General features: G+C 42.7%; 1 long non-coding RNA gene across 1 annotated transcript in view; it reads right to left on the bottom strand.

Moving 5' to 3' along the window:
* Positions 1-12572, bottom strand: part of LOC144823355 (uncharacterized) — a 144808-nt gene extending 132236 nt beyond the window's left edge. Inside the window, exon 1 of the long non-coding RNA XR_013608768.1 lies at positions 12516-12572. This is a non-coding gene — a long non-coding RNA (uncharacterized LOC144823355). The remainder of the gene's footprint in view (positions 1-12515) is intronic.
* Positions 12573-26925: the final 14353 nt, after the last annotated feature.

The raw sequence follows: 26925 nt of genomic DNA, 5'->3' as shown, positions 1-26925 counted from the left end.
GCTTGATAATATAATCTATGGAATTCCAATCGAAGCCCACGTTAGATGTGAAGACATCTAACATGGGCTTCGATTGGAATTCCATAGAGCATATTATCAAGCGCATTATCGCCGCTTTATCGGCCGTTTTCGGCCGATAAAGCGGCGATAATTTTATCGCACAGGCTTGATAATATGCCCCTGTGTGTCTCCGATGCATCTTATCGCTGCTATTTTGTGTAATTACAGAAGAGAGTAAAATAAAATAGTTCGGAACGTGAAAAGGGGGCAAAGTAGAGTACCCCTCACCCCCTAGGCCTTTTCAGGCGGTCCCAAAAGGATCAGTTTCTGCTTTCCTGAGAGATTATGGTATGAGTTCCATATACCACAATAATTTGCATTACAACATGCAAGATATCTATCTCCTATTACCAACTTTTGGAGATATTCGCGCTAAGCGCGAATATCTCCAAAAAGTAACACCTGCCCTGAGCAGTTCTTAGCCATGTTATCCAATGGGAGGTGGATAAAATGGCTAAGAGCATTAGCTCGGTAATGCATGAATATCGCTGACTTTTTTGCGATATTCATGCATTGCGGCCGTTTATTATCGCATTTGCGATAAACCTTGATAATAGCAAGGTTTATCTTCGATAATTTCTGACGATGCTTAGCGGTAAAAAATTCGTTGGTAAGCATCGTTAGCGATAAATATCGCTTAACTTTGGTAATATGCACCAACGTCTGTTAACGTTCGATTCGAAGGAAATGAGGAAGTGTTGAAAAACATTGTTTGCGCCATCTTGCCTTTTTTGAAATGCCACACTTTTGTCGTGCACGGCAGCCATTTTAGATGCCTTGACCAGACCCACTCTCTGCACGCTGTCGATTCGTAGCATGGCTCCCCACCCTCGCAAGCATCTTCCCCAGGCACTGGTCACCCTCGCTCTCTGTCTTATGCATGGGCAATAAACCTCCCCCCATCTGCGCTGCTCTTCCCTGAGAATCACACTCTGTGCCCGCCCGACACCTCCCTTTCGCCCTATTCACTACCGCACCCTCTGACACTCCTCTTCCTCTGTGTCCGATTGTCCAGGCTATCAGCTAGCCCTGCAGATGTAGTTTATGGCTCCAGCTGTAAAGAATCACCCCTCTTCAAAGGAGTTATAGTAGATCAAGGCCCACACCCGATGAGATCCGTCACACCACACGTGTTCCTACTATCTGAAAACCATCCTGTATTGTGATTGGGGAGGGGACCGAGCCTGAAGCGGAAGATTCCAGGAATGACTCTTTGTACATCAAAGTTTTTACAATTATGTGTCACATTAAAAATATATAGCACTCCAACAAAGTAGTAGGAATATAAAACTTTAATAACATATAAATATATACAACAAAACAAAAACAGTAAAAACATTTAAACAACGAAGAGACCGTGGCAATTTCTTTTGAATTCCTGATGAGGACATGTTACTAGTTCTTTCAAATTATGAAAATTCAGAAGATGTTGCCTGGGGGTGGGTCGTCAGTAGCAGTCTGTTGTGCGAATAGTTCCAAGGCAGCAGAACGCGCTGAAATCTAGATGGCACAAAAGTGATGTCTAGTAAGTTGCCGCCCAGCAAATAACGGCGTGGGGCGCCGCGGGGGTGAGTGAGTCCAGTAGGCACCACAGCTATTCTTACCGGCATTGCAGAATTACTGCTGGGGACAATGCCTGTGCTGTAGCAGGGTCACAGCAGAAACAAAAAGGATTCTGTTGAAGATGTTGTTGGTTTTCAATTTGAAAACAGTTCTGGTGTCAACTGCTATGCTAATGTAGTGGTTAATGTTTTGTTTTCTCTAGAAAATGTAAAAGAGGGGGAGGCAGTCCAAAGTTCCGTTAAAAGGGCAAAGGAAAGGATCGGTGGTTTGAACTATCAGTCAAAAAGGGGAGGGGGTGCAACAATTTTTCCTACCGGGTCACACTGTGCTTTCACCGGAACTGAGGTCTGCAGGATTCTAGTAATTCAAAGTGAGGCTGGCGCCAGCATGGGAGCGGCGACGTCCCGCGGATACAGTTTCGTCACTCCACGGGCGATCATGGCAGTCATTCCCCATCGGGGGTCGGAGACTCCCGCAGCTCCTCTAGAATCTTCAAGGTCGTGGAGGACTACGGTGGTGGAGTCAACCAGTGACCGGGCCATTTCTTTATGCTGGGCCTGCTCTTGCCAGGTCGACCGCCATTTTGAGAGTTCGGTAGCTACTGGCGATCGCGGGGTCAAATGAGCGGACGGGCGAGACGTTGCAGCATGGCCACAGTGGAAGAACCCTTTTCCAGGCGCCTGGAGCGCTGAGGGTGCAGCTGGGAAGCCTCCACCTGGGGAGGCGGGAGAGGCCTGTTCGCACCGTCTCTCCCTCCCAGTGCACCCCACGGCGTCTCGCTTGAGATTTGTTATGGCCGGACCAGGCGATGAGGACGAGGGGGGGGGGGGTCGGAGGCATGTGCAAGACATCCCCCCCCAGTGTTGTCGCAGCCATTATTCAAGAAAGAAGAAGTGTCCCGTCCGTCTTCGGGCCGGGCTTCCGGTGGATGTCGGCCGGACGCACCTGGCTCTGGCCCCATGAACGGGTTCCTTGGTTTATCGGCTGCAGCCGGATCCCGTCGGCCTCGGCCCCCCGACCGTTGGTGGCCGGACCGGAAGAGCATGTGGCGGGACTACCTGAAACTCTCAAGGGCCACCGCGGCCGGACTGGGAGAGAGAGGGGAGGGTCGAGGAGACATTCCCCCCCCTGCAACTCTTCAGCGTTGTAAAGGCAATCCCCTGGCCGGGTCCCGCTGGCCTCGGCCTCTCCTCCGGCTACACCCTACGTTAGGATCTCCTGGCCGAGGCGTGGCAGCAGGACCCGCCTTATATGGGCTGCTCCCGGCTGGGCGTAGCCGCAACCCTGCCCCACCTTGGAAGTTTCCAGAGTGGGGGCGGATGTTCTACTGACTTGCATTTTCCCTAGTCTATCGATTTTTTTGGCGTGGCAGGCGGTGGGACAGCGAGGGGTGATTTGGTTTCTCTTACTGTTTTTCTGGTCTCTCACCACTGGCATATTTTAACGTTTTCTTGTTTCTAGGACATTAATAGGTTTTATCATTACGTTATGTTATCGTTTCTTTGTTCGTTGTTTAATAAAAGTTCATGTTCATCAGTGGCCTACTGATTTCGTTTTCCTATTCTTTTCTTTCCAGGTTGTTTCATGCTAAAGTTTCTGTTAACAGGATACAGTGATCACTTCGTTATTATTGCATATGTCCTTTTCACTAGGGGTGCTCTCTGGTCGGGCCAGATGACGTATCTCTAGTAAATGGTCCGGGTGAAACAGGTGCATCAATCAGTGGGGAGTAGATAGGCATGACAGATTACAACGGGGGAGAAAGGTCCGCATTACGTACCCTTTCACTATTTGCAAAGATTTTCCTACGTATATTTGCAAACAGGGAATACCTCCAAAAAGAACCAATTCCCAAACAGTCAATGTTTGGGGAAACAATCAATCAATGAGGAACGAAATAGGCACGACGTGTTAAAGGTTTGCGTTACCTACCCTTCACTATCTGCAAAGGGAGAGAGAATATTCCTATTCTTCCTCGTTTGCAGGCAGAGAAGATTCTTAAGAGAACCAACTTCGAACAATTCAATGCTCGATTCAAACAATCAACAAGGGGTACTGAGAACACAAATGAACGCCGCTTATGTACATACACATTGGTATTATCAACAGGTTGTTCCTAATGTTTCTATTTTAGGGAGGTCAAAAAGAGATCCCATTAGTGGCCTACTGATTTTGCTCGATTCCTTTTGTTTTTTTACACGATTTTTAGCTATCTGCAAAGACTAAACAGAGTATTGCGACTCTGTGCTTGTTTATAAATAGAGAATGAACCAAAGAGAACAATCAATCAAATGGAGAGAGAAGCAGGCACGACGGATTACAACGGGGGCAAAGGCCTGCGTTAACTACCCTTCACTATCTGCAAAGAGAGAGTACTCCTAAAAGAAATGAGGGGTGGGGGGCAGCATTCAAAGCAGATCAGTGTGCATAAACACGAAAATGTTTTTACTTACCACGTACTTGACATTCGACAGCTTATGATATTTGCTATTAAAAAACCATTGAAATTCACTGAAAAAACCATAGGTTATAGACCATATATAGTTAGGAATTAGCATTTAAAAAACCTTATTTTACTCACACAAAACCATTGAAATTCCATATATAGTTAGTTGCACTAACTATATATCGCGCACCCGCAATCCACTGCTGATCATGTCACATATTACATCATTCATGACATGGTCAGTGACATCACTGATGACATCACTGATGACATCTCAAATGAGGCAGGGTTTGTAAGAAGCACAAAGTCACTAACCAGTGAGTCTTTAGTTCCAAGTTCTCCCTCCAGGCCCCGAACATTCCAGCCCCCTAGTAGCTGATGGTATTCAGGCAGGGACAGAGAAGACAGTGCTATATCTGCCCTTCGTGAAGTCACGATATCGCAAGTGCAGCCGCCCAAGGATTCATCAGTGTTCAGGGGCGGACTCCAGGCTGTAGCAATCCCTTGCTGAAGAAAAAACTGCCGGAGCAGGAACCAGATGAACCCGGAGCCTCTTGATTGAATGGAGTCTCTGCTGCGCGTTATCTGGAACCGCGCGAAATATAAACAAACACACCCCCCCAAGAGGAAGAATCAGAGGCTGCCACGGGGATGCTGGAGAGAAAAACAATTTATTTCTGTTTAGGCATAAGCGCAAGGGAGAGGCGTCGCTAGTGCGTGAGCGCTAGCATTTTGAATATACATATATATATATATATATATATATATATATATATATATATATATATATATATATATATATATATACATACACACACACACACAGGATTACATCTTCAAAACAACATACAACCTCCAATAAAAAGGCAAAATAAGGATTCTTAACCATGACTCTAACCCGAGAGTTTGTCAGAGGGTAACCAACACCATATGCCTGGCCCACTATGGCAATGCTGAGATTCCTGGTGACAAAATAACTGTGTACAGTATTAAATTTGGTGCAATGACAATCCCCCCTTAAAAAGCTATTGCCTTTAACTCATGTTGCTTTGTCACAATAATTTTCGCTTACTGGCTTTATTACTTTTCATAATAAACACATCAAACCTATGGACTTAGACATAACTTTCCTAATGAATTAATGATGTTGTTGCTTTTACGACTGGCCTGGCACCATAACCAACACAGGCCCACTAAAGTACGCAAAAGCTGGCAACCATCAAGCTTACAGTTATAAATTACAGATATGCACAAAATTATAGTTGGCAAAACAATATACATCCCTAACAAAAAGGTCTAGCAAGGAAGAGTGAAAATATTCTATCTTCTATTTTCAGACGTGGGGACCAACAACAAAACCTTTCCCTACTGTGGTAATCGTTGACATTTCATGTAATAAAAGGCCTTTTGACAGCCTGTAACACTTTGTGAAACCAATCCACTGATGAAATACCTATTGGCTTTAACAAATGCTTTACATGACAAACAGCCGAGGCTTTTGGAATTCATCATAACATTTCACTGGAAACAAATCAGACCTATGGCATTGAACATAATTTTTCCCAGCGAACAATCAAGCATGCAGCCTTTATCATTAGATTGTCACCAAAAGGTACGCCAGCCCATAGTATTGAACAAAAGCTGTCCCACAAGGCAATCATCAGGCATACAGCCAGAAATTACAAATGTATATAGAATTACTTCTGGCAAAGAAAAATACTCTCTATTTTAAGCGGGTCTAGTAAGAATGATCACAGTAAATCTTGGGTCCCCATGGTTCGCCAGAGGAGGTAAAGAAACCCTTGCCTACTAATGTAATTTGTGAGATTTAATGTAACAAAATACCTCTCTTCGGTTTTAGTATAAAGTAACAACAGTCCCTTCTTACATGTCAACTAAAATTTACATTTGCTTTTCACATTAAAATAATCGGACCTATTACCTTTATCGTAATATTTCATAATAGACAGATTAGGCCTAGAGATTTAATCATTGGCTTCTCACCATAACCGCCATGATCCTGCCGTATTGAGCATAAACGTTCACACAAGGCAACCATTGCTATGCAAGCATTCTTACCCAGTGGAAGTGAGCAACGTCTGCCCAATCTAATGCTGTACTCAAGGGAACCAGCATGTGAGCAGAGCATAGGCCCTTTTAGAAGTACTCCTGCAGTCTCTTTTTAGGTTTTGCCTGTCGAAAGCTGCGCACTGCGCAGCTTTTCGTGCAGGCGAAATCTTATGTCTACAGTATGTGTGTGTTGTCCCGCCCCTCTGTTCCATTGGCTAGCTCCATAAATGGAGGCTAGCCATTGGAACAGAGATCTGTCCGTCAATGCCGGAGCAGATTCGTGGGCGTTCCCGAGAACTTTAGGCTTTTGCCGACGTCATGCGGCGGTGGGCGGTGCTTTTTTTTTTGTCTCGGCATCCTTCGTCACACCAGCCTGCTCGCTCTCCCCGTGAGGATGCAGACCCGACCCGCTCCCTACTCCGAGCTGGGGTGGGCTGCGCTATTTCACTTTCCTTGCAGGAAATTGGCGTTTTGTTCCCGCTGTCTGTGTGCCCGTTCCCGCCCCCCTCCCGCTGTCCGTGTGTCCGTTAACCCGCCCCCTCCCGCTGTCCGTTTGCCCGTTCCCCCCCCCCGCTGTCCGTGTGCCCATGCTTAATGCTTGATCAATAATCAGCCGCAGCTTTACCCGGTAGCGGTATCTGGAACCTGTGAGTGACAACCGAGGAAAGGTGAACTGGAGCTGAATAAGCGGAGTCGTCTCAGGCCCTGATAAACTGTGGCCTTCTCTTGCCCTGAACTCCCGCCGGAGAGCCCGCCTGGCCCTACTACTGCCACCGGGATGGCGCCCATGCTGGGCCGGAAACCATTCCCTCTGGTCAAGCCGCTTGCCGAACCCATTCTTCCCGGGGAAGAGATCTTCACCATTGAGCACAGCAAGGAGAGCTTCAGAAGTAAAGAGTATCCTTCTGTCAGTTGGCGAGTTGCGAGTGAGTGACTGTCATCAGTAATGGGTTCAGAAGTAGGAAGCATCCTTCCACTGGTGCATGTGGGTACCGAAAGGCTGTCTTTTGTGTATAAGTTGTGGTATTCAGGGTACGTTTACTTGGATAAAGGGTATCACTGAAAATACATATTTTACTGCTATTTGTCATGGCCGGCTATATGCCTGGTGACTCCCGTGCGTCAATGTGTGTGCGCCCCCCCCCATGAACTCCACCGCGGATTCCCTCACCACGACCCTTAAACAGTGTTCCTTAAGTGTCCATAACTACTCTCTCATGCATTTTTTTGTTTCATAGCGCTACTCTTATAGGTGCATGGTGTCATAGCACTTTACATCGTACACGCAAGACGATGAATTATACATGTGTAAATCATTGAATAAGGAAATGTTTCATAAGAGCGAGGACTAGGTGTAGGAGTTGAAAACCGTCCATCCTGGTATACAGTATAGTCTGAGTGCTTGATCTGGAGAAGCATAAACGGAGAAATTAAAACATGGTACCTTGGCTGGGGGTTGTTTTTACTGATAAGAATTGATTTCTATCCAAGTGAACCTTTTTACAACATTGGGGTAATGAAAGACTGGGGGAAATAAATAACCTATATCTTACAGATTGCATGCAGCTCTCTGATGACAGTTGAAGCGATCTGTTCTGTATCATGATTTTAACATAAATAATGCAAGTATCAAATGGGTCTCTCTGACAGAAGCAGAATGCCACTAAACTATCTACGTTATATGCACTTTGTGATTTCCATGGCACATGTGATTTGCAGCAGGCATGCTAACTCTACCTGCTCTACTTTAGATGAGTCAAAACTGCTCAGACAAAACTCCGATCTTTCTCCAGCAGGTCCACTAATCACTAGTTATCTTGGCATTTTTGTTGCTGCCTGAAAATTGCTGGAGGGAAGGAACGAGGCAGTAAGTGCTTGTAAAAACATATTCTACTTGAAACCATGGCGCCTCCTACAGTCAACGCCCCGTGCGGTGGAACTGGTCGCACCGTCCTAGAGCCGCCCCTGTCTATTATCTACTTGGGTGTGGGTATCCAGAAAGGGGCGTGTAGAGGAGTCAGCGGGAACCGGATGAAGTGTACACTGGGAACTGTTAACGAGCAAACTGTTTGTCTACGGGGTCACCGAAGGCTTGACTGGTGAGTAACGCGTATCATTCAGAGATGAGCAGCAGATGGTGAAAAGGGCCTTTTGGCCCCGAGTGGCAGGGGACCAGCAGTCTTATGTGACTAAAAAGCGACGTGCGTTTTGATGGGCGTGTAAGAAGCATAAGTATCGAAGAGCACAACGAGCGGTGCTTGGCTTGGGTACGGGTAACTCCAAGTGGTTCAGGATGAAAGGACACCCTTTGTACCAGGGCGGGGACACGTTTCATTAGGAGCAATGTGATGGCTTGACATATGGGTACATGAGTTTGCAGTTGGGAATCATATTTCGTTTTTACTATATATAGACCTACAGCGAGGTGGCATGCTTGGTCTTTCGCGTACATGCGTTTGCAGTGTGTTGTCTGAGGGTTGTATAACACGGTTAACATAGAAATTGTGTACAAAGATGTGCCCATGTTAACTCTGTGGAAACGTATCCAGTAACGTGTGAGCGTCCCTCCATCACCTCTGCTGCCAGCCAACTGTCAGTCCTCCCAGCATTACTCCACTGTGAGACCTACAGCGCAGCTGTAATAATAACGCAGCTCAACGTGCACAACATAAAATGATTACAATAATTCGAGATGACCCTCTTCTTTCGCGGGGCTTGGGGTAACGATCATACTGTTGTAGTTTCCACTTTTACATTCATTTTTATTTTACATCACAAATGTGGCGGCGCCCGGATATTTTTTCACTGTAGAAGGTGCATGGCACTGCACGTGAATTTTCCTTGAGTTACGGTGGGCGGTTCGCCGGTTCGGTAGTTGTCGCAGCAGAAGTGTATGATTCCATTCTGTGTTTTAATTCTGAGCGCGAGCACAATGCACAACTCTGTGAGCTGGGTCTCTACACAGATGTTTTGGTGCAAGAGTTGAAGGGGGAGCTGGGCCATGGTCTTTTATTGAATCAGTATTGTTTTGCTAGTCAAAACAGGGACATTTTAAGGATTTTGGGGGCCCCTGTTCGGAAAAGCTTTGAATTTATGATCTATTTTCAGCTTTTTCATGCCCTCTTTGGCCAGGAAACTGCCAGTGCACAGGCATGCTGGTCCTATACATGTGTTTACAGCTAATATTTAGGTATAGTGAGGTGTGTTTTCAATATTGAAACATCAGTAGCTCACTAATATTCCTGCAAATAATCTGTGACATATGAATGTGTGTGGTCCTGCTTTGATCTGAAAGAATGAAACATAAATGCAACATTTTGAATATGGGTGCTGTGAGAGTATTACAATCTGTGTAAGTATTATTCAAGGTCATCTGGGCAAGGCTCTATGCAGAGCAGCGGTGGCTCTATCAGGGGCCCCCCTGAAAGACTGGGGCCCTGGGCCAGAGTCTACTTTCCCCATGCCTTAAAACGCCTCAACACTGACTAAAAGGGAGGTGGGGTTCTGGAGAAACCACATAAGCTGCTTATGTTGGCTGTACTGCTAAGATCTCAACAGGAGTTGGGGGGGGCTGTAGGCAGGGGCAATCGATGTGTACGACTCCTGTGTATATTATAAAGATGGCACTCTCGAAGGGCGACACTATAGATCGAGGCGAGACTTATTGTATATCTCGGACACAAACTTGAGGATGCACATATAATTGGTAAAGGCTGTTTTTCAGGGTCAGTGGAGTGGTATTCTTCGTTTTTTAGGTCTCGCCTAGCGACCCAGCGCATGCGTTACTCACCTTGGCAAGACCTATTGTTGGTTTGGTGAGCGGAGGGGGACAGGACGTGTGCACTTGCCTGGACAGCCGATGCGCAAGGTGCTGCTTCCCACAGTGGTGTCCAGACGCGCACGCTGGCCAGAGGTGCACTCGGCCAGCTTTTTGCGCTTTCAGTTTCGTTTTTTTATTTCAGCATGCCATGCGAACTTTACGTTTCACAAAGGCGGTAGCCGCCGCAAACACCCCTCGCAGGGCGCTGCCCTTGTCTTCCCAACCCCTCAAACACTGCATGAGCAGTGCAATGGTGGCCGTCGCACAGGTAGGAGGCTGGCAGATGGATAATGTTTGTAGTGTACCTTAAGAGCGTGAGAATGTAGGACAGTTGTAGCTCGGTCTGTTTGTTGTCCAACTTACAGTGTAGTGACAAATAAGTGTGCTGGTGATGGGTAGATGGTTTACAGTCCCTCTAGGCCTCCTTATAGTGCTTAGGCTGTCGCTCAGCACCTCACAGTGTATGTGGGCATTAACGATGGCGTGTGCCGTACATCCCGTAGTTCACACTCCCTCTTAAATGTAAGCTGAACCATTCGCTGTATTACGGCTGTCTCCCCCCTGAAATTGCCTCTGCTTGAGCACTGCAATGGTGCCTGCCGCACAGGTACAAGGCTTGCAGCTCGGTAACGTTTAGAGTGTACTTTAACAGAGCGTGAGAAAGTAGGACACTTGTTTTGCTGGCTGCAGCTGTCTCAGTGGTGTAGCACAAGGAGAGCAAAGACAATTACTGATCACCAATTTGCTGCCCCACGCCACTATTTGTAATATGCAGTTTGTCGATCTTGATTGGGTACCCGATGTGGACACCTCTTTCCTTATCCAAACTCATTCCACAAGCACTTGTTGAGTCATGAGTGGCGCCCTTCAAGGCCTCAGTGGGTGCCTGTGGCGTGTTTTGGGCTGGTGCAGAAGCAGTCTCTCTGTTGATCCTTTCATAGTGATGTGTCTGCATAGGAGGCAGACAGATGATGCGCATGAACAGGTGCTGCAGTGTCCCACGTGCTGTATAGGAGGGTAATTTCCAACGCTGGAAAGGGGCGGGGGGAGTCCATCTTGTCACTCTGGCTGTGTGTTGTTCTGGTGCCCTTTATCTGTGCCACTACCAACATTTGTGAGGAAGAACTGAGTTGCAATGGAGCTTGCACATTTCTTAAGTGAAAAACTAAAAATAAACAAACGTTGAGTGAATTTAATTCCAGCATGGCAGAGCGAGTTATGTATCCCCAGGAGGCCGTGTTCTTCGACTTTTATCACATATTCTGCAGTTAAATGTTAAGTTGCAGAGTTTAATGGAGCGAACAGGTTTACCCCAGATAGACACAAATGGTTAACACATGTGTGCGGGGGGGCTCTGTGTGGGTGTGTGGGGGCTCTGTGTGGGATGTGTGTGTGGGGGGCTCTGTGTGTGTGTGGGGGGGCTCTGTGTGTGTGGGGGAGGCTCTGTGTGTGGGGGGGGGGCTCTGTGAGTGTGTGGGGGGCTCTGTGTGGGTGTGTGTGGGGGGCTCTGTGTGTGTGTGGAGGGGGCTCTGTGTGGAGGGCTCTCTGTGGGTGTGTGTGTGTGTGGCATTTGCGAGAGATTAAGCTATTGGCATTGTAAATGACAATGCCATTTATTTATCTGTTTTCAAAACCAACACATAAATAAAAATGTTGTCATTTACAATGCCAATAGCTCTAACTTTTGCAAAGGCGAAACCGTTGCATTGTAAATGCTTGTTATGATTGCTGTCAACGCAGATCTAAAAATAGCGTCAAGCTCAGATAGTAAAGATGTCTGGCCTATCCGCAGAGCTCAAATAGCCAACATTCCACGCATTTGACACGAAATTACTTTCAGCAAAATAAATCTTTGCTTCGACCATTTTCTTATGCAATTATTTTGGAATTATTTTGCATCAGACACCAGATAGTCCAAATTTATGGGGGCTCGCATCTTCTCTCACTCCAGCCAGACCAGAAAAGTCTTGCAAAAACGTGTACAATGGACTATATAAAAATATAAAACCTAAGCCCAAAAAGTGTTATGGTGTTTCTAAACTTCACACTATCCGAGTCGCAAAGTTTTGTAAACTAAAAACTTGAGAATTATTAATGTTTGTAGGTCTACTTGATAGTTTTGATCCTTTGCAAATCGTGTATATTTTCCGGAAACTTCACGTCTATTTATTTGCAATATATCAATGTTTTTCTAATTCCTAGTTAGGACGCTCCATCATTTATTTTACATGGCATTGAAGTGCACTAATTGTATGTGCTGATTCCTCTCTCCTCCTTGAATTCTCAACGCTTGCTCTCAAGTAATCACAAACAAGCCACATCTCTTTGATAACCTGAAGTGAGGTACGTTCTAAAGCACATCGGAGGTAATACATTCTGATCTTGATGCTAGACTTGCGCTTTGGCTGATAATGCATACAAAGTCGAGGACTCTTTATTTAAGCGAAGCATAGAAAAGGATAAAAGACTAGAGTTAAATGCTTTGAACAAGTGCTGTGTATAAGGTAGAACTAGAAGCGAGCAGAGCCCACATTGTTCCTGTTTGATGTCAGTTACCTGAACCAGCAGTCGTTTCATCCTTCCCTCTGTCTGCTTCTCCTCCTGAACCCAGGAAGCCAAGCGTTTCATAGAACTGAAGGCTGAAGACAGAGAGAGAAAATGTAGTGACGAAAACGGATTCACCAGTATCACGAGCAAACAAGAACTGAAATAGACAGACATGGGCACATTTCAGAGTTCGCCCACCAGATATAGACACTAGCGAGAGCTGATTCATTTTAATAAAATATTCGGGTCCCTCCTGTTCTTGTTGACGATGCCTGGCATTGCATTAAACAAACAAAGCTTTAGTCGTCAGTGTTCTTATTGTAATGTTGAAAGGTTCATACAGAAGTCTTCAAGCACCCTTCCCTAGACAACATGTGGTAAGCGAACATCATGGCCTTCCATCTAAATTAGGTTTGTAAAGGAGGTGGAGGTGAGACTGAAATAGCGAAAGATGTGGAGAATTCACATTTCTCTAGTATGTAGCAGAAAAGAGAGAGCATCCGACATCACTTACCATGTGTGCTAGTGAAGAGGTTCCTTGCCATCACCAGGATTTTACGATGGGATCCTGGAGAAAAGGGTTAGAAATACCTTTACCAAATGTCTCATCTTTGTACACGTGCTCATTTCTGCGATTGCTCTAAATTTACATGAGCGCAGATACGTGGAACTTGTGGTTTGGAGTTCTAAGTTGTGACCAATTTAAGATAAAGTGTGACTGAGCAAAATGCTTTGTAATTGCATTGTAATTCAGATACCGTTAGAAATTGACTTATCAATTGACGTGCTCTCTTGCTAACAATTGCCTGTTCAATATTGGTTTAGTAAGGCATTTTAATCAACAACTACTTTTATTTCAAAGAGGCATAAACCTTGATTTCTGGGTGAGTTGGGTGGATTGTGCTTGTAAGGTTTGCTTAAGATGACATTTTAAAAGTTCTTTATAACTAGGGTAATCTTGCTTTGTTTACTCAACTGTCTTTGTTTCTACAACTAGCAAACCCATTTAACTCGGTGCACAGTGTGCCAGCTTGAAACAAATAAATTCGAGTATAAATAGCAAATGCCCGCTCTTCTCTCTTACCTATGGAATATTTAAAAGTGTGATCTTTAATGAGTTTACTGAAAGGCAGAGAAGGTTATGGCAGAATGCGTCAACGCCCAATGCATGTCAAGCTTACCTCTATGATGTGTCATGAAAAGTATTGCAGGGGAAAATTCAGACTAGCCTGAGGCCAAATCAAATGGTGCGTAAAGGGGCCATGCTATGTCGATAAAAATAAAAAAACTCAGGGGCATATTACCAACAACTAGCGATAATTATCGCTATGTTGGCTTAGCGGCAATATTTTTATCGCCGAGCTGCGGCGATTTTTATCGCTTAGGAACCTTGCTATTATCAAGGTTTATCTCCTAAGCGATAAAAATCGGCCGAAATGCATGAATATCGCTGAAAAGTCAGCGATATTCATGCATTAGCGAGCAAATGCTCTTAGCCATGTTATCAACCTGCCAGTGGATAACATGGCTAAGAACTGCTCTGGGCAGGCGTTCGCTTTTGGAGATAATCGCGCTTAGCGCGATTATTTCCAAAAGTTGGTAATAGGGGATAGCGATGTTACCGACTGTTTTCAGTCGCTAACATCTTGGCACGCCCACCTTGCATGTCATTAGTGATAAATTTCTCTGACATGCAAAGCGGGGCCCAAGATGGTCGCTATCTCCTACTAGCTGTCGCTAACTGGTGTTAGCGACAGCTAGGTAATAGGGAGATAATTTTATCTCCGCTTCCTTGGCTTTTAAAGCCAAAAAAGCGGAGATAAACCCCCTTGATAATATGCCCCTCAGTTCTCCATGCACAATCCGGAATTTCCAACAGTCTCCAACAAAAGACATTCTAGAATGTTCATTTGTACGATGATATGAGCTTGAGTTTTGAGATATGTTGTGACATTATTCACTGATTGGTCCCTTCAATGTATGGAGCTTCTGATTTTACTGTCTTATTGTAGACAACCCGGCCACACACACAGTATGACTTAGTTGGTCCTCACCCTTGGGGCTGTCACCTTGTTTTTCATACTTCCATCATAAAGTTGGCAAAGAACAATCTAAGTTCAGAAACGCCTGGTGCACCCTCACTTTCCTAGTTCTGTGATATCCCTATTAGCCCAACAAACTAAATGCATACATTAAAAGCTCTCGCCCATAGTCAGCATAAAATATATCATAAAATAAAATATAAAACAAAATCGAGATAAAATGACGCAAAACATACATGTATATCGATTGCTTTAGAAACCGCACTCCTAATTCAATATAAAATTTGTAGGCGTGTGAAATAGTACACACTCCATATGAGCTCATCAATGGTAATAATATATTTTTTAGAATTAAAATGATATAATCGATCAAAACTCTTAAAAATAAAAATATTCATTAAATGCACAGCAGAGAGAAATAATTGAAAACCCTCCAGCTAAAAAAGAGGTTATTGTAAACCCAGTATTTAATTTGTTGCTACATACGGGCCTTACATGTTAGTTTGTCTGAGGAAGTAGGCATAAAGATCTGGGCCCATTATTTAAACTGCCTCGTAACACAGCCCATTTAGGGGCCCTAATTATTTGCGACTCCTGATTGCGTTCTTAATTTAGGTTACAATGTCGTGACAAATGCCACCTGATATTAAATGAGACCCTGGGATAGGAATTAGGGGTGGAATACTCTTATTCTGATGTCTTTATAAAATGTATGCCAAACAGCATGAAGTGCATAGTGTATTGATTAGCTTTTCTGTCGCATGAGCAGTTGAGTAAATTTGATGACCATGCCCTTGATCTAGGAAATGCAGCAATATGGTGGATTAATTGGAAGAGTAGTCTGGTCAAGTAAAATCTGTCCTGGTTATTAGTCATGATAAACACATGACCTTGTATCCCTTGTTGTATCAGTCCTTTGCAAAAAAGCCCCACTGATTCCTAAAAAGACAGTTATCAACTCTTTCTTACTGAATTGTAGAATGCCAACAGGACCTATGTACTTCACGTGTGGATTTAGCTGATTCCTTGCTACCAAGTTTTAATGGCTGTAACAGAAGTGATGGATACCGGGGGACATAAAACCCAGGGAATGAAAAATTGGCCTTGCGGTCAATGCCATATTCCCTGTTTCCTGGTTGCTTCAGATTACTTTGTTATCATTGTATGATGAAAGGTGTGATCTTTTAAAAATTCAATGCCAAGTATACTCATGATGTTATCTGACTTAAAGTCTCCTTTCAATGTCATAACTGCAGAAGATTGCCTCGATGAGGATGTCATGCAGGCCTTTGATATATGTTCACAGGCTAAACAAAATTCAGTTATGACAAAACCAAGGAAAAGCTGGGTGATTTGGAGGTAAGTATCTAGGATGCCTCTTTGACTGGGTCGGCTTGAATTAAAAGGGAGGGAATTGCCACCCTTGGCTCGGAATGTGGTAACTAGAATGGCATGACCAAGAAAAGTACTAGTAATATACGTGTGGAGCTATATTTACAGTTGCTTTTTTGCTTCGTTATGTTGAACTACACGTTCGATGTCCCGTCAACTTTTCGAGAGTAGCAGGATTTATCACACCCTGGATGATTGACTTGACTGTTGAGCAGAACCCAATTTCTCACATTGCACTCAGTAATCAATCGCTGAAGGAGAAAGGACTGATTGGTTTGTTGTGTTACGAATATTTCTCATTGTGGGCTCTAACTACATCCTATTTTTATTCTCACTATATAGTTTGTCCTGTCAGCCATTTTTCGCTGACTTTCTCCGTGGCAGGGAAGCTTAAATACTCTACTTTTAAAAATGGGAAAAATTGTATTTCTACATGTGATGGTGGAGTCCTTCTGTGATGCGATATTTCATTGCTTTACATGGTCTAAACGACCTGCTCTGAGAATCCCTTATCCTCTTTCACATGGAAAAGCATCCCCTGCTGTACATTTTAATTATATTGCAAGTCACTGAGCAATTCCACGACCATATAGAGGAATGACGACGAAGGCTGAGTTCCTTTATAAGGACAAAAAACTCCAAGGTGGCTCACACTATCTTTATAATGTACAGCAGGATACTTTATTCCTTATAATACATGGTTACACTATCCCCTTTCTCACAGACCAGTTAAATCCTTGGTATGTTGCTTTTCAATATAAAAGAGATAGCATGTTTACAAATATGCTAAATAAAAGTAGAATCTCAAAATTAAAAACACACCTGGCAAAAAGGTTAGAATCAGTTTAACACAAGTCAGATTTTGGGTAAAAAAATAATATTTATAACTCGGAATGTGCAGAAACATGGACCAAGATTTTATCTTTTCCACAATTACTTGAGGCTTGCAAAAAATGAACATGTTGCCATAAATATTTCCTTTTTGCTTACCACTGTTTATGTTGAAAAACAGAGCAGACGAAGCTGCATTTCCTTTCCGTTTTTTAGGTCTCGCCAAAAAGTCTCTTGCTTTCAGTTTTTTGTTATCTTTCAGGAGGCTTAGAGGCCGCCCATTGCTTACCATTATTTGACGTTATTGTTATTCTTATTACATTGCTCCTTGTTGGCTAGCTTCCATGGGCTCATTTTCTCTTTGTGTGTCTGTTCCTCCTCTGGAGCATGGATGCATTACTTGTGCCCTTCCACTTCTCCTTTTTTCAGGCGTTACTTTTTTATTTTTGCTTAAGCACTCTACAAGAGTGCATATTCTTCATCTGTATCCTTCATGTGTTCCTCCCCCAGCCCCTCCTGCTCGTAAACTCTCCATTGTCCATATCCATGCCCTAGCCCCTCCCTTCCGCCCTCTTGAGAAGACTGGACTACTGCAACGCCCTTCTGCTTGAATGTCCCAAGTCCCTGTTGGACCGACTTTTGAGAATCCAGTTCACAGCAGCTAAACTTGGTCTGGGCTGGCCGAGGTGGTCCTCGTCCTCCAGGGCCCTTGCAGAACTTCACTGGCTGCCGGTGGGACAGAGAATTAAGTTTAAGTCTCTCTGTCTCGTGTTTAAAGCTCTGCACGGGATGGGCCCGGTCGTGCTACAGAGGAAATTTGAGTGGTATGTCCCAGCCAGATACCTTCGCTCCGCCTCAGCTAGATTGGTTAAGGTAGCTAGGTTTAGGAAAGTCAGAACCGGTGGCAGAACTTTTACGGTTGCTGCGGCCAGACTGTGGAATGGACTTCCTTTGGAATTAAGACAGATTAGTGATCTTCTGCCTTTTAGAAGAAGGTTAAAAACTCTGCTATTTCCCAAAGTTTAGCTGTTACACTGCCCTGTACTAGTTGCCTGTGCCTCTCTGTTGTCTGTCTTCTGCCGTGTACTTTGAGTTTCTCAGTGCCAGGATGCCGTCAGGTGATAGAGCGCTTTACAAATGAAATAAATAAAATAAATAAATTGTCTCTATGCTTGCCCCATCCCCTCCCTTTTCCTTGTTACCTCTCTCCCTCCCCGGACCCCCCATGTTCCCTCCAATTCACCATCCCTCCATGTAACTTCCCACCCTCCTTCCCTCCATCTGTGTTGCCGCAGGGGAGAAATAAAAAAAAGTAATAGGATGCGTCCAGGACCGTGTCATAGCGCTTTTTTTATTCCTACCCCACCTATGTCCATGTCTCCTGCTTTCCCTACCGCCATGTTGCCTGGGGGTAATGATTAAAAAGCGCTATGATGCACATGCATCATAGTGTTTTTTAAATTACTTTAGCCATGCTTCACAGCAGCACTGCTATACAACATTGCTACAAAACATTGACAAAGCAAATAGCTCTTGTATGCATGACCTAAAGGTTGCCATTGCTACTTGTATCAGTATAAATCCTGCTTGCCATTGCTACACTGTAGCTTTAATTATCCTCTGTGTCATGCATTTGAGCTTGGCTGCTGGCTCTTGCAACAGGCATTGTGATGTCAGCCCTCAACTGTAATAGCTTATTACAGTTGAACAGCTGCATTATTTATTTATTACAGGTGTCTAGGTGTGTTACAAGTCACCTGTGATAAGGAAATTACAGATAGTTTTTTCTACAGGGATTGCAGGATCACATGCATTATAATACAACTAAAAATCAGGAACTCCACTGAATAAAGTGTTTTAAATATATATTTGTGCCTACCGAAAAAGTGGCTGGCCCATTACTATCTGCAGCTTATCACACAAACGTTCTGTATCAAACATTCCCAGCTATATGCTCAGTCTAAGCTCTTGTATCGGTTAGATTGACTTGATCACTCTATTACATCTAACCCTCAACCATCTCATCCATCCCACATCACAACCCCCAACCTTAGGAATGAAACTCTTAAATCAAAATATTTTCCAACAACTTCAGCAAACTAACTCTACACTCGGATCTCAGCTACCGGAATTCATCAAGGAAGAGTTGGTAAACTACCAACTGTTCTCTGATTTCTATATCCCAACTTTGGAGGCTCATCATCAGCCACAGATATGTAACATCTATCCCCTTTGGGAAAGTATAGCATAGAACAAAGAGGCAGCAGCCTAACTTCACAAACCCAAACTTAGCAGTGGTATCCCCTGCTGTACATTTTAACGATACTGTAAGTGACTGAGATGCTCCGTGACCATATAGAGGAATGAGGACGAAGGCTGAGTTCCTTTACAAGGTCAAAAAACTCCAAGGTGACTCACAATATCAATATAAAGGACAACCAGGGGATTTCATTCTTTGTAATACATGGTCACACTATCTCCTTTCTCACAAACCATTTGAATCCTTGGTGTGTTGCTCTTTCATATAAAAGAGATGGCATGTTTGCAAACATGCTAAATAAAAATGGAATCTCAAAATTAAAAACACACCTGTTCGATATGTGTTGCAAAAAGATTAGAATCCGTTTAATATAAATCAGATGTTTGCTTCTTTTTAAGGATGTTTTATAGCTGGGAATGTGTAGAAACATGGAAAGAAACTTTTATATTTTCTGTAATTGCCTGAGACATGCAAAAATAAACAAATTACTATAAATATCTCCTTTTCTCATTAACCATTTTCAGCCCCAAAGTTGCAATTAACATCACAACCTTAGTATATATACATATCACATTTTGCATTATATCCTTACAATCCCTTCGTGCAGCATTCCACTTAGGTATCAACTCACCTTGATCTCTTCAATGAATATTTTACTCTCACGGCCTCACTGTTGCAGTCTCCCTAACTGACTTAATACTCTAAAAACTGACCCTTAGTCATAACCATAATTTCCCAAGGTTATATCAACCTAATGCCTGGATTACATGGACATTATCTGCACCTCACATATCTCGTGATCAGCAATATATACTGCAAAATTTAGTGATTAATACATACTGATCTATATGACACCAAACCTAGGCCGGTTGGTTCAGAATCAAAATTACTAAATTGAGTGTTTTGGCAGAAAATGGTGTGTGAGTAGGAGCCCCTTGAAGATTAAGTGATTTCTCCAGAGGGTAATACAGGAAAATGTTAATCGAATTGTGTAAGAGAGGAGTTATCATTGTTTGACCCATGCCAAATTTTCAGGATACCCAAATAAAACTAATTTACATCAACAGATGAAATGTGGAATTGCTCCAATTCGCCTGGAGATTTGTGGCACACCCATGGTATGAAGGGTTCAGTAATAGGTTGTTCCGTGGTGCAGTAATGTTACACACATGCTATGGTTTTGTAACAATTGTTATTAATTGAAACAAACAAATGTATTCATTCATTCATGTTACACATATGACCACTGTATAAAATGCATCAAGGACTGCAAAATATCTTCAATTCGTGAGTTATCATGAGTGTCACAAGTGGTGCAATTTTAGTTTTCGATGTGACTAGACGTATCTGCCCATTTATTATGCGAACCATTCTGTATTAAAGGAAACTTGTTTTCAAGGGATCTAAATGCTGGCACTGAATGTTGGCAGTTATGAGAACTGAGAGACAGGAATCTACATTGATATGTCCCGGATCACACCATTTGGCTAATGAGGGTAATCTGGGTTACAACCCGGACTTCCTGCTCTACTGATGTCAATTGTGGCACTGGACCACATCTGGTCAGGAAAAAAAGAGTTTGGTGTGTACGTACCAACTATGATAATCACATTTGTTTTCAGATAGAACATTGTTTTTCATCCAAACGAGAAACTCACCTGTCTTTAGTGAGGATGTATTCAGGAGGGACATGGGGTTCTCCAAGGCTTCTCCATCTGGGCTTCCAATTTTTTAAGGGGTTGGGCTCGGAAGTAGCCGGCCTCAGCACAACAGCCACGGCGAGCAGGAGAAACAACAGAAGGCTGAGCAAAAGTAGCACCACTGGAAGGAAGAGAATAGGAGGGTAAACACAAACATGCACAGAACATTGGTGCCTGTGCATATCTCCAAGTAGGAAAAAACACATGATGTGGTCCAGAAATAACAACCTTGCTGTGACTTCCAGTTGTTCATCTTTAAGTCAGCATTACTAGGTGACACTCAGGGGCCTAACCCAGCCCCCTGCAACCCCTGCGGTGGAGGGCACCCCTCATCCTTCAGGGGGCTCCATTCAACCAAAAGCCAATGAATATCTGATATATGCAGGGCTCAGGGGTCCTTCTTCACACTCTGCGGGGGGCATCAATATGTGTTACGCCACTGATGACGCTTATATATATATATATATATATTCCAAGAAATGTGCAGCGAAACGCTACACTCCGCTTGGACCCTTCCGCAACAACAGTGGTCTGTGCCGGGCAGCGAGCCCATCAATTCAGTCAAAACATACCCAAGTCCACACGATCCTGGGACAGTATGAGGCGCAAACTCAGATTGCGTGTTGTAGAAATTATTTAATCAGCCAAGATAGCAGCAAACATAAACACACTCGACGCGTTTCGGGGCTCCTCCCCCTTGGTCACGAGTAGTAAACAGAGTAATAGGATGGTGATACATATACTCAATGTCACACGGTCAGAGTGAAAAAATAAACATAAACAAAATACTTAGCGCTTGTAGTCAGCGCTGTAAGGGAAGGTTATAATAGTGCATGAATCTAAATATTTACAAATAACCCTTTAGTCAAGATCTGTTAACAAAAGCATTAAATGATATTAACGCTTGCATATTGAGTCATTCAACAAAATATATTGGTTTGCTTGACACTCCTGATACAAAGAACAAACATAAATCGCCCTAGTGGGCTTACCATTATTATTATTTCCACTAGATTTGCTCCTATAATATAGGCAATCAAAAAGGCAATCTAAAGGATGCTATTCCGCCCATGTGGGCAACGCAAAATCGGTTATAATTTTTAAATTATATAAATTGTCAGAAAATTGTCAAGAAAATGATGCCCATGTGGGCAAAACCATAAGTGCATGTTGAATTCTCAGTTCCAATGCCGCTTCACTGTTAGTTTCTTATAGGGTTGATATTTTCATTCAATACATATTTACACAACCAATCCCTGAAAAAGGAAATAAAAAGTGATCAGTGATAATGAAAAAAAGGACCAGTGATTCAAAAATTGAAACTAGTAAAATACTATCGTAAATCCTACATAACTTGTATACAGGACACTGAAGTTAAAAACAAATAAGGGCGAAAACATCTTAAAGTACACGATATATTACATATTAAATCTCAAATGGATTTCCTACTAGACAAAAATTACAGAATGCTCAATGAAACCAGAATATTGAAATAAATTATCCTAGGTGAACTTCCATTTCTTCATCACAGTTATGACCATTCGGGACCAGTGTTTTATATTGAATAATCATACGTGATTCAAGTCTCCTTAATTTCTGTACACGGTTGCCCCCTCTCTCATCAAATTTGACTGTACATAGTACACAATAGCTTAATAAATTCACATTTTGATTGTGATGAGTGAGAAAGTGGCGTGCTATTGGGTAAGATTTATCCATGTTGGTAATAGCACGCATGTGCTCTAGCACTCTCAATTTGGCAGGTTTAATCGTGCTCCCTATGTAGGTTTTATTACAGGGACAGAATAAAGCATAGACTGCATGGTCACTAGTGCATGAAGTGTGTTCCTGGATAATCAGAATTTTAGATGTGGGCGACAGTCGTACTTTTTTCAGATTCCGACTGTTCTTGCAAGCCTTGCAATTTCTGCAGGTAAAAAAGCCTCTCACTCCGGTGGTTACGGGTTTCTTGGGGATCACTGCTGTGCACAATTGGTCCTACAAGGACCTCACTTTTCTGAAAGAGATTTGAGGGGATTCATTGACAAATTTGGCAACGTCTGAGTCGTTTAATAACACTGGCCAAAATTTCTTGAGACTCTTTCTAAGCGGACCCGCTTGGCTACTGTAAGTTGTTATGAACCGTGTATTGTTCTCTTTTTCATCTGCGGGTTCACTAGGTCTCGGCTGTAAAAGTGATTCTCTAGATCGTTTCTTTACAGCTTTTTGTGCATCAGTAATGACTTTGGTGGAATATCCCCGTTCAGAGAACCTTTTTACCATATTTTGTTGTTCAATCAAAAAAGCTTCTTCTGTGCTGCAATTGCGTCTAGCTCTTAACAGTTCCCCTACTGGGATACTCCTAATTAATGAATTAGGGTGACAACTGCGTGCGTGGAGTATGCTGTTTCCCGCTGTCTTTTTTCTAAAAAGAACTGTCTCTAGTTTACCCTTCTCCACTCTCACATTCAAATCAAGGAACTCCAAGCTCTCTTTGGACCAATTGCTGGTGAAATTAAGATTGAAAGTATTTTGATTGAGTTCATGCACAAATGTGTTAGCCTCTTCCTGGGTTCCCCTCCACACAACCAGCACATCATCTATGTACCGCAGCCACTTAATAACGTGGCTACGGTACATAGGTGACTTGTATGCTACACTCTCCTCCCAGTACCCCATATGGAGACCCGCAAAGCTCGGAGCAAAGCAAGTCCCCATAGAGGTCCCGAGGGTCTGTCTATAGATTTTGTTATAAAACAAAAAATAATTCTGCTTGAGACATAGTTCCATCATGGTGATGAGCATTTTAGTGTGGTAGAGATAAGAGACAGATCTCTTAGAAAGAAAATGCATGCAAGCATCGAGTCCCAATTGGTGAGGAATAGATGTGTATAAACTCGTCACATCAAGTGAAAGAAGTGAAAATTCCTCATCCCATTCCACTGTTCTAATTTTGTTCAGGAAGTCTCCTGAGTCTCTAACATAAGATGGTAACTGTTGTACTAGGGGCTGCAAAAAATAATCAACATACTGGGAGGTACATTCGAAACAACTACCATTAGAAGAAACAATTGGTCTGCCTGGGGGATGTGATACACTTTTGTGAACCTTAGGGAGGAGATATAATGCTGGTAACTTCGGAGATTTACACATTAAAAATCTATATTCCTCCTCTTCAAGTAACCCTTTGGTTTTCCATTCCAACAATTGTATTCCAAATTGTCTGATCGAATTTTCGTATTCCATACGATTGCTTCTGCAATAGTTGCTTGTGTCGGATAATTGTCTCAGTCCTTCCAATATGTAGTTCTCTCTTGACTGAACCACTATATTGCCCCCCTTGTCACTAGTTTTAATCACAATGGTATGGTCTCTGCGCAGATTGTCAATCAGTTTACATTGGTCTTTGGAAATATTACTCCATTTCTGATGATATTTCTTAGTTTCAATTTTGTTAAGTTCATTTATCATGCATTTTTCGAATACATCTATGGTCTCATTATGAATTTGTGGAAGGAAGATAGATTTGGGTTTGAAATTACTCCCAGAATTCATTGTCAGTGATATATCAGCATCAACTAAGTCCTGATAGGGGTCATGGCTTTCCTCCCATTCCCCATTAAGAACTTTCAGGGAGTGAGCTAGATTGACCTCAGAGATACTTAAATGATACGGTACATCTTTAGTATGAACATTGCCTGACCCTGCTTTGGTTGCATACCACTTCCTTATTTTTAATTTTTTTGTAAAGAAAAATAAATAAATTTTGCTTTGTGTATAGTTAAAATTCATAGATGGACAAAATGTTAAGCCCAAAGATAGTAACTCTACCTCAGTGTTGGTCAAGATGCGTTCCGACAAGTTGATTACTGTTTTCCTCTCCATTATTTCAGCTTCATTTGGCCCCTTGTTTGTTTTCCCACCGGGCTTGCAGGGTTTCCTCCTGCAGATGTATTTTTGTTTTTTCCTCCTCTGTTGCCTCTTCCTCGCCCTCGATATCCTTGTTGATTGTCTTGCATCAACATTGAAAACTCCATTAAAACGTTGGTTACCAGCATTATATCTCCTCCCTAAGGTTCACAAAAGTGTATCACATCCCCCAGGCAGACCAATTGTTTCTTCTAATGGTAGTTGTTTCGAATGTACCTCCCAGTATGTTGATTATTTTTTGCAGCCCCTAGTACAACAGTTACCATCTTATGTTAGAGACTCAGGAGACTTCCTGAACAAAATTAGAACAGTGGAATGGGATAAGGAATTTTCACTTCTTTCACTTGATGTGACGAGTTTATACACATCTATTCCTCACCAATTGGGACTCGATGCTTGCATGCATTTTCTTTCTAAGAGATCTGTCTCTTATCTCTACCACACTAAAATGCTCATCACCATGATGGAACTATGTCTCAAGCAGAATTATTTTTTGTTTGATAACAAAATCTATAGACAGACCCTCGGAACCTCGATGGGGACTTGCTTTGCTCCGAGCTTTGCGGGTCTCCATATGGGGTACTGGGAGGAGAGTGTAGCATACAAGTCACCTATGTACCGTAGCCACGTTATTAAGTGGCTGCGGTACATAGATGATGTGCTGGTTGTGTGGAGGGGAACCCAGGAAGAGGCTAACACATTTGTGCATGAACTCAATCAAAATGCTTTCAATCTTAATTTCACCAGCAATTGGTCCAAAGAGAGCTTGGAGTTCCTTGATTTGAATGTGAGAGTGGAGAAGGGTAAACTAGAGACAGTTCTTTTTAGAAAAAAGACAGCGGGAAACAGCATACTCCACGCACGCAGTTGTCACCCTAATTCATTAATTAGGAGTATCCCAGTAGGGGAACTGTTAAGAGCTAGACGCAATTGCAGCACAGAAGAAGCTTTTTTGATTGAACAACAAAATATGGTAAAAAGGTTCTCTGAACGGGGATATTCCACCAAAGTCATTACTGATGCACAAAAAGCTGTAAAGAAACGATCTAGAGAATCACTTTTACAGCCGAGACCTAGTGAACCCGCAGATGAAAAAGAGAACAATACACGGTTCATAACAACTTACAGTAGCCAAGCGGGTCCGCTTAGAAAGAGTCTCAAGAAATTTTGGCCAGTGTTATTAAACGACTCAGACGTTGCCAAATTTGTCAATGAATCCCTTCAAATCTCTTTCAGAAAAGTGAGGTCCTTGAAGGACCAATTGTGCACAGCAGTGATCCCCAAGAAACCCGTAACCACCGGAGTGAGAGGCTTTTTTACCTGCAGAAATTGCAAGGCTTGCAAGAACAGTCGGAATCTGAAAAAAGTACGACTGTCGCCCACATCTAAAATTCTGATTATCCAGGAACACACTTCATGCACTAGTGACCATGCAGTCTATGCTTTATTCTGTCCCTGTAATAAAACCTACATAGGGAGCACGATTAAACCTGCCAAATTGAGAGTGCTAGAGCACATGCGTGCTATTACCAACATGGATAAATCTTACCCAATAGCACGCCACTTTCTCACTCATCACAATCAAAATGTGAATTTATTAAGCTATTGTGTACTATGTACAGTCAAATTTGATGAGAGAGGGGGCAACCGTGTACAGAAATTAAGGAGACTTGAATCACGTATGATTATTCAATATAAAACACTGGTCCCGAATGGTCATAACTGTGATGAAGAAATGGAAGTTCACCTAGGATAATTTATTTCAATATTCTGGTTTCATTGAGCATTCTGTAATTTTTGTCTAGTAGGAAATCCATTTGAGATTTAATATGTAATATATCGTGTACTTTAAGATGTTTTCGCCCTTATTTGTTTTTAACTTCAGTGTCCTGTATACAAGTTATGTAGGATTTACGATAGAATTTTACTAGTTTCAATTTTTGAATCACTGGTCCTTTTTTTCATTATCACTGATCACTTTTTATTTCCTTTTTCAGGGATTGGTTGTGTAAATATGTATTGAATGAAAATATCAACCCTATAAGAAACTAACAGTGAAACGGCATTGGAACTGAGAATTCAACATGCACTTATGGTTTTGCCCACATGGGCATCATTTTCTTGACAATTTTCTGACAATTTATATAATTTAAAAATTATAACCGATTTTGGGTTGCCCACATGGGCGGAATAGCATCCTTTAGATTGCCTTTTTGATTGCCTATATTATAGGAGCAAATCTAGTGGAAATAATAATAATGGTA

The sequence above is a fragment of the Lissotriton helveticus genome, chromosome 3_1 (assembly GCF_964261635.1).
Source record: "Lissotriton helveticus chromosome 3_1, aLisHel1.1, whole genome shotgun sequence".
In the NCBI taxonomy this organism is placed as follows: Eukaryota; Metazoa; Chordata; class Amphibia; order Caudata; family Salamandridae; genus Lissotriton; species Lissotriton helveticus.
Note: the sequence above shows the minus strand (reverse complement) of the source record. Positions and strands in the feature narration are given on the sequence as shown.